This window comes from Anthonomus grandis, chromosome 5 (assembly GCF_022605725.1).
Source record: "Anthonomus grandis grandis chromosome 5, icAntGran1.3, whole genome shotgun sequence".
In the NCBI taxonomy this organism is placed as follows: Eukaryota; Metazoa; Arthropoda; class Insecta; order Coleoptera; family Curculionidae; genus Anthonomus; species Anthonomus grandis.
The window spans coordinates 35,304,204-35,318,432 of NC_065550.1; the positions used below are offsets into that span (position 1 = coordinate 35,304,204).

Sequence of the window (14,229 nt, forward strand, 5' to 3'; positions counted from 1 at the left end):
TCTAGTTCACACTAAAAATTTACTGGAATTTTTACTGAAAAAAATTTCTGGAAACTATCATGAGAAATTAAGAAATTTTTTTATTTCTTCCAGGCAGTCCAGGAACTCCAGGATCCAACTGCCCAGAAAAATCAAAATATTCAATTTAGGTTTCAAGGAGTACATTTTGGAGCAGTGGTAAGGATGGAGATTAAATTGCCTGGAAAAAATGTATTATTTTTTTCAGGCGGTTTTTTCAGCACTTTCCAGACTAGCTACAAGAATTAGGAAGTCCTGGAATTGCACGATGAGTGGGAAAAAAACAGGCAGATATAGTGGACCATTAGTATATTTGAGGGAACGTATGATTTCTTACTTTCGTGCAAGTTGTTTGCGACCAATTTCCAAAGTTTGTAAAAATCATATAGCACTAAGCATGTTGTCCACTGGGTTTTTAGATCAAAAATTATTTTTTGTGCTTTATGAGAAAATTTATCTATAATTAATGCATCCTTAAGATCGATTTTACTTTCGTGCAATTGGTACGCACCCAATATCTAAATTTTTAAGACTACAGTAAGTTGAATTGTAAAATGTATAAAAAATTCGTTTTAAAAATTAATTTCTTTACCTTTGTGCAATTTGTACGCGTCCAACTTTCAAAGTTCCGACTCGCAAAATTTGTATTTTTTACAGCGAGAGGAACAGAGATGGAAATATGATGTGGACTATTTGTGCACTTAAGGTATGAAGCAGAGGCCTGGTTGGTATGCTGTATCTGTGTTTTTTAAGTTAAATTTGTTTGGTAAACTATAATTGGATATTTATGATTTCGATTTGTGCAATTTGTATGCGTCCAACTTTCAAAAATAATAATTTCTGAATTTGAATCTTCTCCAATGAGTGGAACAGAGATAGACCATTTGTACATTTGAAAGACTCGTATGATGTAACTATAGTTGAGAAAAATAATATTTTTTGTGTTCTTTGGTATAATTTGTTCAATAAACCTTATTTAAATAAATTTTCTTGCTCTTGTGCAAATTGTTCGCATCCAAATTTTAAGACAACAGCAGGTTGGATTGTAGAATTTATACAAAATTCATTTTCACAATCGATTTATCTGCTTTCGTGCAGTTTGTATGCATCCCGCTTCATTAAAGCTGTATATTGGATTTTTGTGTTAAAAAACGTTTTTTACTGGTACAATTTAGACTTTTGTGAAATTTGTATGCATCCAACTTCCAAAAATAATAATTTTTCAATCTGGATCTTCTTCAATGAGTGGAACAGAGATAGGTAGATATAGTGGACCATTTGTACACATGAGAGCTCTATAGACTGTACTTATTTGGTCGTATGTGGGATTTTTAACCATTTTTTTTCTTTTAATAAATAAATTTTCTTACTTTCGTGCAATTTGTTCGAACCTAACTTTTATAGTTGGCCCACTATATTTTTGGATCAAAATTACTAGTGCTTTATTGCAAAATTTATCCAAAGTTTATGATTTTTACTTTGGTGCAATTTGTACGCGTCCACGTTTCAAAGTGCCGCAATGTGCAATTTAACACCTTATTTAATGAGTGAAACAAAGAGAGCAACAATTACTTGTATCCTATGAGTATATGGGGTTTTACAATTTGTCCTACACTTATTAAAATAAATTTTCTTACTTCCGTGCAATTTGTACGTGTCTAACTTCAAAAGCTTAGAACAACTAAATTTGGTTCTTTTACAATGAGTAGAACAAAGATGGCTATATGTTGGACCAGTTGTAGATTGTGAAAATCATAAAGAAGCTAAGTAGTAACTATAGTTGGTCCACCGTATTTTTGGATTAGGAATTTAGAAAATTAATTTTTACTCGCGTGCAATTTGTACGCACCAAATTGTTGTTAAAACTGTTGGATTTATTCAAAATTCAATTTCAAAATCGATTTTTGATTTTCGTGCAATTTGTATGCGTCCCAATACACTCTAATAAAGCTCTATAGTGTTACAGGTTTTTTATGACACCAAAATTGTTGAAAACGTTTTTATGCAATTTGTATGCGCCTAAATTTCAAAAAATAAAAAAATTTTAACTTTGGATCTTATCCAATGAGTAGAACAGAGATAGGTAGATATAGTGGACCATTTGTATAAATGAGAGTCACGGATTAAATTACTACATTTGGTCTGCTGTATATGGGATTTTGAGGCAACTTCTGGTTTGTTTTTTATGTGTACAATTTGTAATTAAAATATATTTTTCTCAATTCCGTGCAAGTTCCACAATGAGTAGAACAAAGACGGGTATATGTTGGACCAGTTATAGATTGTGAAGATTATAAGGGGGCTAAGTAGTAAATATAGTTGATCCACTGTATTTTTTTTTATATTTAGGATTTAAATTATTGGTGCTTTATGGTAAATTAATTTTAGCATTTATTGTCAAAATCGATTTTTTACTGTTGTGTAGTTTGTCCGCGACGCATTTTTTTTTACAATGTATGCAACAGAGATGAATATAATATGTTTTGGACCATTCATGTAGTAGAAAGAATACATTACATAAATAAATATTAACTAAAATTGGTTCGTTATATTTAGGCTTTCTTAGGGGGATAAGGGTTAATAATGATGCAATTTGCACGCGTCTAGGAGACAGAAAATGGTATGTATTCTATACAGACGGGTAAAGTGACTTTATAGTTAAAGTAATGTATCTACTATGGCCATCAAAGTGGACCAATCAAACATTCATAGACAAGCTGTTTTCCTGGTATGCCGATGACAACACTTTATGCTCTGCTGTCATATAAACCTTTAATAAAGCACCTGCTTACCTTGACACCTGCTCCAACCAGAACAAAATCCAACTAAAGTCCTAGTAAGTAAGTCGTCACTAATCAAAAACAAAACAAACCCATACACTTGGCACTCGCGTAAAACTCACCCTTTCGGGTTGGCAGGGGGGTTGTTCTAAGGTTCTAAAACACCATAAAAAAAAACCCGCTTAATACTAACAATCCCCCAGATAGATAATGCGGGTTAATTAACGCGAATTTTCGACACGCGGGCGGTAAAAGCGGACACCGCCGTTCCCCCCCTTCGTCTCTTTTAGCACTGACACTCGCTAGTGCCAGAAATTGCATCGTGGCGGCAAGGGGATGCCGGGGGGTGAAAAATTTCACGGGGGCGGCAGGAACACGTGGGGCGCGTGACTGTTGTGCGCAGCATACGGGAAAACTGTCCGAACTTTGGCCGGACTCACGCAGTGGGACTAACTCAATAAAGGAATGGCAAAAATTAAAAAACTAAATTTTTTTGCATCGAGGTTTTTTGCGAGCGTTTTTTGCTCTGAATCCTAAATAGTTCATCCTTTTTTTTGAAAATTCATGAATTCAAGAGATGAACGCCATCATTAAAACCCATTTTCCACCTCATCTAAGTGGTACAGACGAAGTGATTTTCCTACAAGCAAAAAATTGAATTTTATGCTTTTGGGTTTTTTTGGTGATTTTTTTAGTGAAATTGTCCCACTGTGCGCCGGCACAGTTTTCAACAGGGTGAGTAAAGTCAATATCGCGGAACGATCGGCAGCTAAAATAAGTTAAACAGATTTTGTTTCGTTTCGTATTGAAAGGAGAAGGAGGAGGTGGAGGAGGAGGAGGTGTGGAGAAAAGGGAGGAAAATGGCGCCCATTTAACTTAAGTGCCGAAGATTAAGTGGCGGAGTGCGCTAAGAGGGTGCCAAAATGATTTAATAAAGGTTTTAAGAGGGTTTACCGCGGGCGGTTTAGGGATAAAGAAAAATCATCGGTTTTGTGACCGCTTAAGCGAAAAAACCTAAAAAAAATCAATTTAATTTTTTAACTACGATTAGCACAAATAATGAAATTATTTTAGTTCCGATTACGTCTCTGGCTTTTAGGCTCCGCCTTCTCCTTGCCATGATAAACGCTCTTGTCATTTTTCCTCCCCATCCTGATACCATAAACTCCGCCCAGTTTCCTGTTTGCTGCCGTAACGCATGACCGGGGGGCGGAGCTACGGTTGCGAAGCTACAGACAGACAGGGCCGTACCCAAATAATTTTTTATCAAAAAATGAATAAAATGTTAAACTAACACTAATGCTGAATCAAGTATTTGAATCAATAAACAAAAATAGTTTGCTTAAAGATAAAGTTACATTAATCTGATTCCAAGTAAACATTAATTTTCTCAAATTTTTCTTAATTTTGAAGAAAATATGCAATCTATTACCTGTGCCATTGGAAAGGACTAGTAGACTGTAGACGCAATTTTTTGGCCAAATTCTGAGTAAACGCTTCTACCTATCAACGTTATTACTAAAGTATCAAAAGCAGTATTATTCATGCCAAAAAAAAAATCTGTACGTTTTCTCTCATAAAACTCGATCGATCGTACCTTTATGCCTGAATAATCCAAACAATTTTTCCATGTATTAAGCCGAACGTACAACGAGATGATGCGTTATTTCCATTCACTCCTCTATATATAAACCCGGGGGGAAATTACTCATGGATGGAGCTGTTAACGAAAATCCGACTGCATGTATCTGGATTATACGCGTAAAAAAAAATAAAACAATCCAGTCTCCATATTGCGATCATTAGCCCGATGAATGATGCCCAACATTAATAAGGCGAAAATAATTTTAAAAAAAAAACGTTTTTTTAAAATTAAATGTTAAACTCTTTTCAGGCATTTAAGCCTGCAGGAAATTCACCTATAATGGCTTGGATAAAGACCGAAACGTCGTAATTTTTTTTGTGGAATAGAATCGGTTTTTACTTGAAATCCTGGAGATGCCATAGTGTCTCTCCATTCAACACTAAGAGGCTTAAATTTTGATTTTATTCCAGGCATTTGGAGGAAGTATTTATTTTATTCAGGAATTTGATTTTCTTCTTATTTTCCGGGTTTATGGAGTAAGTTTCGGTATTTTCCAGGAACCTGCAGAAATTTTGCATTTCATTAATTCTCATACTTGAAGGTCTTCTAGGATTTCTTCAGACAACTTCGATCAGGCATTTGATAATTTGAAGGATTTCCTAGAACCTTGACCATTTTTTCCCATATCAAATTACCTAGAACTTTCACCATTTTTAAAATTCAAAGATTTTAAAAATGTCTAATAATTAGGGAGGAGGTAATCATTAAATGTTAAGAAGTTAAATCCATATTGGCAACGTCGCACTGGGGGTTTTATGTCAATATTAACCGTAGCGAGCAGTTCGACTAAGTAACCATTTGCCTGGAACTTCCACCATTTTTTTAGTTCAGTTTGTGTCTAATAACTAATAAAGAAGGAAGCGAGAATAAAAAATGTTAAAAGTTCAGAAGTTATAGGCGTATTGGCAACGTTGCATCGGAAGTCATAGGCCAATATTACCGTAGTCAACTATCATTTAGTATTAGATTACGTGGAAAATTCCTGGAACTTTAACCATTTTCTTTGGTTTAAAAAATGAATAAAGAAGACACTGAGAAAAATAATTGTTAAAATTTCAGCAATTGTAGGCATATTGGCAACGTCGCCTTGGAGTTATTAAGCCAATATTTTCGTAGCCTGCTTCAATCAGGCATTAGACTACGTGACAAATTCCCTGGAACATTCACCATTTTTATTTGTTCAAAGATTTCTCTTTAATAATTAATGGCGAAGGTGGGGCATGAAAGTGAGAAAAAATCGTTAAATTGTAGTAAACCGAGAAAGGTGGGATATACATAGATAAAGAAGAACGACTGTAAGTACAGCTGTAAAAGGAAAATTCAATAGTTTTTACCAGGTATAGTTAATGTTAGCAAAAGAAAAAGAGGAAAAAGAAAACTGCGACCTGAAGAAAACTGATCAGGCATTAAATTACCTAAAAAATTGCCTGAAACTTTCACCATTTTTTTTTGGTTTAAGGAGCTAATTAAAAAGAACGTGAGAAAAAACACGTTAAGAGTTCAGAAATTATAGGCCTATTAGCAACGTCGCAAATATTAGCCATTAGATTACCTACGTAAAAAATTGCCTGGAACATTCACCTTTTTGTCGGTTCAATGATTTGAGTCTAATAATTTACAAAACGAAATTTGTTAATAGTTTGATATTTGGAGGCGTGGCAACGTCGCATTGGGCTCTTTCTTTAAATTCCTGCGTAATCTGCTTGACCGTCCAGGTCGAATGTTCGAGACAAAACGTGCGACCTTGCCGACCCATCGTCCGATTCTTTAAGGTTACGATTTTTTTTTAATAATAAAAATGTTCAAGAGATTTATTCGAAAACACTTTTTTATTTTATGTTTTTTTTAGAATATCATTAAAATTATAAATTGCAACGTTTCCTAGAACCGTCACCATTTTGAAAAAATCAGAAAATCTTGCAGCTGTGTTGCCAATTAATTCGGCAAAAAAAAAACCCATATTAGACGTATTAAAAACCCCTTAAGTCCTATCAACGAGGGCGAAATCATAACCGCAAAAGCCCCTATTTTGCTCGCTTGTCAATCGGCCCTTTTGCCTTCACACCTTCCTGAACGCTTTCACATCCGTTCCATTCTTTTTTTTTTCATCACACTTTCACACTTATGTCGCCTCAAAGATACTCTGAGAGGAGCTTTAATTAGTGCAGACCCCTTTTGAGTACGACTACGTATAACACGTTTAAGAGGTGCACAAGAATATGCAATTTTCGATCGGAGGAAAGGCATGGAAAATTTGCTTTTTATTAAGCTTTTCGTGGTGGAGAAAAGGGGGTTTTAACCCTGGTTTTCTGTAACAATTGCTTTTTCCCAACAATTTTTTAAAAATACTAAGAGTCGATTTTTTTTCCGAAAATTTTTGAAACAAAAGCATCTGGGTCTGAAAGAAACTTGAACTGATTTCGAATGCCTAAAAAACAAATAGAAATTGTATGAAATGGCTCCCAAAATTCAGTATTTTAAACTATCTGAAATAGAATGGAACAATATTTCAAATATCTGGAATAGAATAGAAAATTATTTTTTAAATACCTAAAAGACTTGAGAAACAATTAAAAGAAAAAGGGAGACAAAATATTAAGACCAAGGGTCAAAAAAGGATATTAAGTGCTAATAATCCAAAGGAATAGATTATTGCATTAAAAAGCAAAAATGGAAAGAATTTTTGCATGAATACTACTACTCTTCGTACTTTAGTACCTTATAGTGGTAATTGATTAAATTAGACAAATCTAATTTAGGTAAAACTTTTCTCTCAAAATTAGGCCAAAAAGTTTAGATTTATGGTATAATTTGAAAATTATAGCTCTAGTCAGGAAATGATAAAATCAATCGTGATTTTTCCATAAATAGATTATCCTTAACTAATTGGAGCCTATAAAATTATGATTTTCTTCCAAGCAGTTGAAGAAAAATACCGAAAATTGAAGTAGTTGAACTGATCGAAAACTTAAATTCCCATAATAAACATATTGACAATTTTTTCATGTTTCGCTTTTTCTTCTAAATTCTGGTCCTAAATTGCCTGAAATCCATAAAATCACGATTTTCTTACAGGCAATTGAAATCAGTTGGCTCTTAACTGCCTGGAATCCATAAAATCATGATTTTCTTACAGGCAATTGAAATCAGTTGGCTCTCAACTGCCTGGAATCAATAAAATCATGATTTTCTTACAGGCAATTGAAATCAGTTGGCTCTTAACTGCCTAGAATCCATAAAATCATGATTTTCTTACAGGCAATTGAAATCAGTTGGCTCTCAACTGCCTGGAATAAATAAAATCATGATTTTGGTCCAGGCACTTGAGAACCAACTGAGTTTAAATAAGTAAGGAAAATCCACACTCCTACAAGGAAAATCCAAATATCCCGTGATTTGCTTTACATATTTTGAAGATCTTCTTGATTATAGTTAAAGAATACTCCAGGGAACCTCAATAATCAAAAATCACATCGTTTTGAACCATTCGAGTGGAGTTATGCACTGATTTGTAAGAGATAAATGATTTTTCGTAGCACAGGCACTCCTGTAAGAAACATCCAAATATCCCATGATTTGCTGCACATATTTTGATTATCTTCTTGATTATAGTTAAAGAATACTTCAAGAAACCTCAATAATTAAGAATCACAGCTTTTTGAACAATTATAGTGAAGCTATGCATTGATCTGTTGCAGATAAATGATGTTTGGTATTACAGGCACTCCTGTAAGAAAGATTCAAATATCCCATGATTTGCTGTACATATTTTGATGATCTTCTTGATTATAGTTAAAGAATACTTCAAGGAACCTCAATAATCAAGAATCACATCTTTTTGAACAATTGGAGTGGAGTTATGCATTGATTTGTAAGATATAAATGATGTTTTATAGTACCGGCACTCCTGTAAGGAAAATCCAAATATTTCATGATTTTCTGTACATATTTCGACAATTTCCTGGATAATAGTTAAAGAATACTTCAAGGAACATCAATAATCAAGAATCACATCATTTTGAACAATTAGCGTGGAGTTATGCATAGATTTGTTACAGATAAATGATGTTTGATATCACAGGCACTCCTCTAAGAAAACATTTAATATCGCATGATCTGCTGTACATATTTTGCTAGTTTTCTTGATTATAGTTAAAGAACAGTTCAACCAACCAAGCAAGAGTTGCTAGAACTGCCTGGAATAGATAAAATAACAATTTTCTAGCAAAGTGTACAAAGATCTAGATCAGGTGTAGATATATAAATTTGATTCTTTAGATTTTTTCGAAATATGGCGGTTTAAATATTCAAATGAAGATGCTTGAATCATCATTTCATTTATTCTAGGAAACTAAAAACAAACTGGATTCAACTGCCTGTAAGGAAATCATGATTTTGTCGAAGAAAATCGCGATTTCATGGATTCTAGGCATATCAGGTGCATTTGGAACAATAAATGAGAAATTAGGAAAATGCAAATGGGTCTTTTGAGGCGATTTTAAAATTTTCAATTATCTTAACTGCTTAAAAGGAAACTGGAATTTAGCTTCAATTGCCTGGAAGAAAGTAGTTATTTGATTTATTCCAGGCAGTTGAAAGTTCAATAGCTTAGTGAAGAAAAACGTGATTCTATGCACTCCAGGCAGGTTTAAAAATTTAGAAAAATAAACTGAAGAAAATCCCAATAAGTTTATTTTGAGAATACAATTTTTAGAATAATACGTCAACTGCCTGTAAGAAAATCATTATTAAATTATTGATTCTAAAAGCAGTTGAACTGATTTCGCTCTCCACTGCCTGGGCGTCCAATTAATGAGTGTAAAGGAGAAAGACAATAAAAAATATTAACGATACAACTCAAAAATTATCCAATGAAAAAAAATCCTAATTAGAAAATCAAAAGTTACAGTTATATAAAATACAAGAACATTTGTGATTAAGAAAAGTGTATTTTTTTTAATAGACACAACACTAAAGTTCAAAATGTCACATGTTTGTTCTAGGTCTTGATAGGTAAAGCGCTTGTGGGTGTCTGGCTGATCAATCAATGAAGTTATTTACCAATTTATATAATAAGTTACCATAGAAATTTCAAAAATCTTTTTTAGATATTTTCAATATCATTAATATGGTTTTGCAAGTGAGAGACCAGACTTGAGTATAGATCTGATTACCTAAATACTATGAAACCCAACATTCTGTAGCTACGTTTGACAATATCTGTTGTATGTGATTGAAAAGAAAGAGAACCATTAAAAACTACCCTATCTGGGTACCTTAACATTATTAATGGTATAATCCTTTAAGTACGTCTAGGTCATTTTGAAGTAGAATGCAATCCATAATATTGTCAATCTTATAATAGATTTTGTATCGTCCGCATTTAATAGGCTTAGAGGAAGTTCCCATACAAGGAGGGAGTTTCAATCATCAGTTGAACTATTTAGAAAAAAATTCAATTATTCTTCAACTGCCTGGAAAAAGAATCATTATTAAATTGATTCCTAACAGTTGAACCGATTTTGCCTCTAAACTGCCTGGACTAAATTAAATTATGATTTTCTTCCAGGCAGTTGAAATTCCAGAAAAAATCGTGCTAAATCAACTTACTGCCTTACTCTTAGAAACCATCTCTATCTATAGCTTACTTAACGCGCCAACAACAACTATGATCCCGTTATTTGTAGACTTGTGTAATTAAATAATCCGTTTCCCTTCTTTTGCCTAAACCATGTTTATTTGTTTTTTTTTATTGTATATTTATCAACCGTCAAGGAATATTTATTAAACTGTAGAATATACGTATATCATATATTATTCTGTTTACGCAAGGGAGAAAATTTCGGCATTTAAAAAATAGAAACGGGATTTACATAACTAGTTTTTAAACTCGATTACTATACGTCAAATATTTGATGAAATTCTTCTAAAAAATTATTATATTTAATTATATCAAATTTAAATAAACAAATTGTGTTATTAGATTGGGTATTAACGAGGAAACCGTCTGTTATTCATGCGTATTATTTTGAAAAACAATGATTTTTGAAAACAATCTCTTACTGGTAAGTTGTGTGGGGTGGGTGGGGGGGTAAAGGTAGGGTTAATAAAAAACGTTTTTTTTGCAGAAAATAATTGCCTGAGAAAAAATGCTTTTTAAGAAAATTATTAGTGATAAAGAAATGTATAGTTTTTGTATCTATACTTTTCTCACATAACTTCACTTTTTATTTTTTTTCTTAGACAAAGAGTCAAGGTCCTATTTTTTTATTCCAGGCACTTGAAGCCCTTTTTTCTTGAATCCCGGAATTGAGAAAAAATTAGCCTGAAATCAGAATTTTTTTCTAGAAAATTTATGACATTGTCTCTTTCTTGTAGGCAGTTTAACAACGGTTTTATCTCTTTTTAATTTTTTTATTCTTCTTTCGATTCTTAATATTTTCCAGGAAACTAAATTCCTTTTTTTTCCAGGCAATCAAGGTCCAGTTTTTTTATTTCGGAAAGTTTAATTAATAATTTTCTTCTTCCAGGCACTTGAGGATCTTTCTTCCTAGATGTTATTTAAAAAAAAAAATTCTTAGCGTTCTACAGTAAATTTGAAATAACTTTATCGGACTATGAAGAGTTAAATAAAAATAAAATGTACTTGCTGAAAAAAAAATAGACCATAAACTTGCATAGCATAAAAAAATGCAAAACTGCCTAAAAAAAATTATCTGGAATAATGCTGGAATAAAGAGAAGAGAACCTCAACTGCCTGGAAAATTGACTCAAATTGCCTTAAAAAATATACTCTAATAAACTTTACTATAATATAAATTACTCATCATCAATATTTCGTTCCTTCAGGTCGTTTAAGTCACTTTTTATCTTTTTTTTAGATAGTCAAGGTTTATTTTTTTTATATCCAGGAAATCGATTTTTTCAAGCTTTTGAGGCTCTTTTTTCTTTGATCCATGCTCTTGTCTCTTTAATCCAGGAATGAAAAAAATTACTTAGACAACTTGAATTAAATTAGAAATAACTTCACCTGCCTCGAAAGAATTAAAAAAATAAAATACATAAAATGGATGCTGTGTTAAGGTATTTTATTAAGTATCTAGATCTGAACGCCCATACGTGCTTTGCATTGCTTTTTATTCAAGTATTGCCCCCTACACCACTAGTTTTCCTTAAAATAAAAATCTCTTTTAAAATCTTCGTTCATTTCTAAGCAAATTTGCCCTCTAGAGCCAAAAAAAGTGATCCAAAAATGGACCAATTTCAATTCCAGATCCAGATTCTGTAAAAAAAACAGTCCAGCTTTCCAACAACAATTATGATCCCGTTATTTGTAGACTTGTGTAATTAAATAATCGATTCATTTCCATTCTTACCTATACTGTGAGGCAATTGATTCCAAGTCATTACAAATAATTATTACTTAACTTCCAAGTTTCTTGTGGTGCTTCTGGGGCCACCGGGTCCGTCCCCTTTACCCTTATTCCATCATTGCTACAAAAAAAATATTGCGATTTAACTTTTTATGATTTTTTTTTGAAAACTAATGATGTGATAATTTTTTGCGAATTTAAATTATTCGTCCTTTCGTTTCCACGAAACGGTTTAGGGTCTGCATATTCTATAAATTATACACTTGACTTTCGTCCCTTTTAGTTAAAATCGTAAAGAGAGACATTTTCTTAATAACCATGTTTCTTTAATATGAGTTCTTGTTAAATAATGGAGAAAATCAAAAGTTTTTCCTAAAAATTTGGATCTGTGGGCAAAATAAATAAAACGATACTGTAATGTAAACCAAAAGTTTTATTTTTCGCCAGAGTTGTACACATCTGAAAATATCCACTTATAAATTATAATATATATAAATATATAAATTATATATATAAATTATAATAGTATATACCGACAGAAATACAAAAATAAAAAAAAATACGAAAAAAAGAAATACAGAAATACAAAAAAAAAGAAGTTTACACCCTGAAGTTTAACTTACTTAAGTCAGTAGATTACAAACCAATGGTAATAATAAGAAATAATTTTATTTATAAAAAAAAAGTGTGAATTATTAATATTTCAGAGAGATATGGCTCTAATCGGGAAATTCATGAATCGATTTTGACTTTTCTATAAATTTTGAACTGATTGAAACCTGAATAAAACATGAATTTCGTCCAGGCAGTTTAAGAAAAATTGAAAAAGTTTAATTTTCCTATTAATCAGTTAAGCCTTTTGAAATTTAAAATTACCGGAATAAACCCATTGAGATTTTTCCCATCATTTCTCGCTTATTTTCCTAAATAGTGGCCCTAATCTGCCACGAGTCCATCAAATCACGTTTTCCTTCCAGACAGTTAAAAAAAATATCGATAAATTTAATTTTTCTATTAAGCAATTGAACCAATAGTAATTTAAAATATGACCATAATGAACCCATTGAAATTTGCCTCAGTTCTCGATTTTTCCCAAATTATGTGGACTTAAATCGCCTGGAATCTGTAAAATCGTGATTTTTTTCCCAGCCAGTCGAACTCAAGTGCCTGGAATAAATTAAATAATTATTTTCTTCCAAGCAGTTGAAGAAAATTCCTAAAAATTAAATTTTCTATTAAACAGTTTTAACTAACTAAAATTGAATTCTAGACCTAAACTCCCTGGAGATCATAAAATAATATTAATATTTATTCGGAAATGCACAATAATTGAACCCTATGCTAGAACAACGTTGTAACCGCCAATATGTGTAAATACGGTATTTCCGTGCACAGAAAACAGCTAGGATATTTTCCTCCTTGTATTTTGTGAATTAGTCTAATTCATTCGTTCTGAGAAACAACGTTGTATGTGCCGCCAACGTTTTAAAGTTTCAGACACGTGTTTTATTAATACGTGTGTTAGGTAAGCCGAAATGGATGTTACTTTGACAAGCTCTGTGATGACACAGATTAATAGGGGAAAAAGGCGAAAGATGCAGATTGACAATTGGAAGCAGAATGCCAGAAAACGGTGCAGAGACAGTGGAGACGCTTACGTTTCATCTAGAAATGTCCCTAAAAAAGCTTTAAAACGCGCAGATGAAGTAAATTAATTTAAAGTACCTACCATTTAAAATTCAGTAACAGTGTTAATTTTTAGAGACGTGTATGCAAGTGTTTGTTCTCAGTCGCTTAATGGCTGCTCTGCTGAATTATTGGTGGGAAAGCACCAAATATTATTTCAAAATTTCAGGCAGCTAAGTTATGATAGTACCTCACAATTACAATCACAATACCTATCACAAATTATTTCTATTCAAGAGCCGAATAGAAGGAGGGTTGAGGAGGCAATATCCCAACGCCAAACCACTGTGAAATACGCCATAAATAATATACCCGTATGCAAATCAACAGTTTGTTATATATTCTTAATCACCCAGAGACGACTTCAGTGCCTTGTGGATAAAATAAAATCTGGTGCAAATATAACTGACCAACGTGGAAAGCATATGAATCGCCCAAAAAAACTACACACAGAAAAATCCCGATTGATTTTTTCACATTTTGTTGTGTAAAAAAAAATGTTTAATTTTAATACACAATTGTTAGATAATATCTCACAGTCTTGTATAAAAATTCTCAGGCATTTTGTATATGTTTTAATGTGTATAAATTATACAATTATTGCATATTAAATTAATACACCATAAGTGGATATTAATTATTAAGATAATGTGTATAAATATTCCAATTTTTTTTTTTTTTTAAATCCAATGCAGTTTGGTAAAAAATCTAATAACCAAGTATATTT

The 14,229-nt window shown here is 32.2% G+C and overlaps 1 protein-coding gene across 1 annotated transcript in view; it reads right to left on the minus strand.

Moving 5' to 3' along the window:
• The window catches only part of LOC126736922 (semaphorin-2A), a 713,174-nt gene extending 710,117 nt beyond the window's left edge, over window positions 1-3,057 (minus strand). The window contains exon 1 of the mRNA XM_050441559.1: window positions 2,811-3,057. The gene's annotated coding sequence lies outside the window, so the exon portion shown is untranslated. The remainder of the gene's footprint in view (window positions 1-2,810) is intronic.
• Between the last annotated feature and the right edge of the window lie 11,172 nt (window positions 3,058-14,229).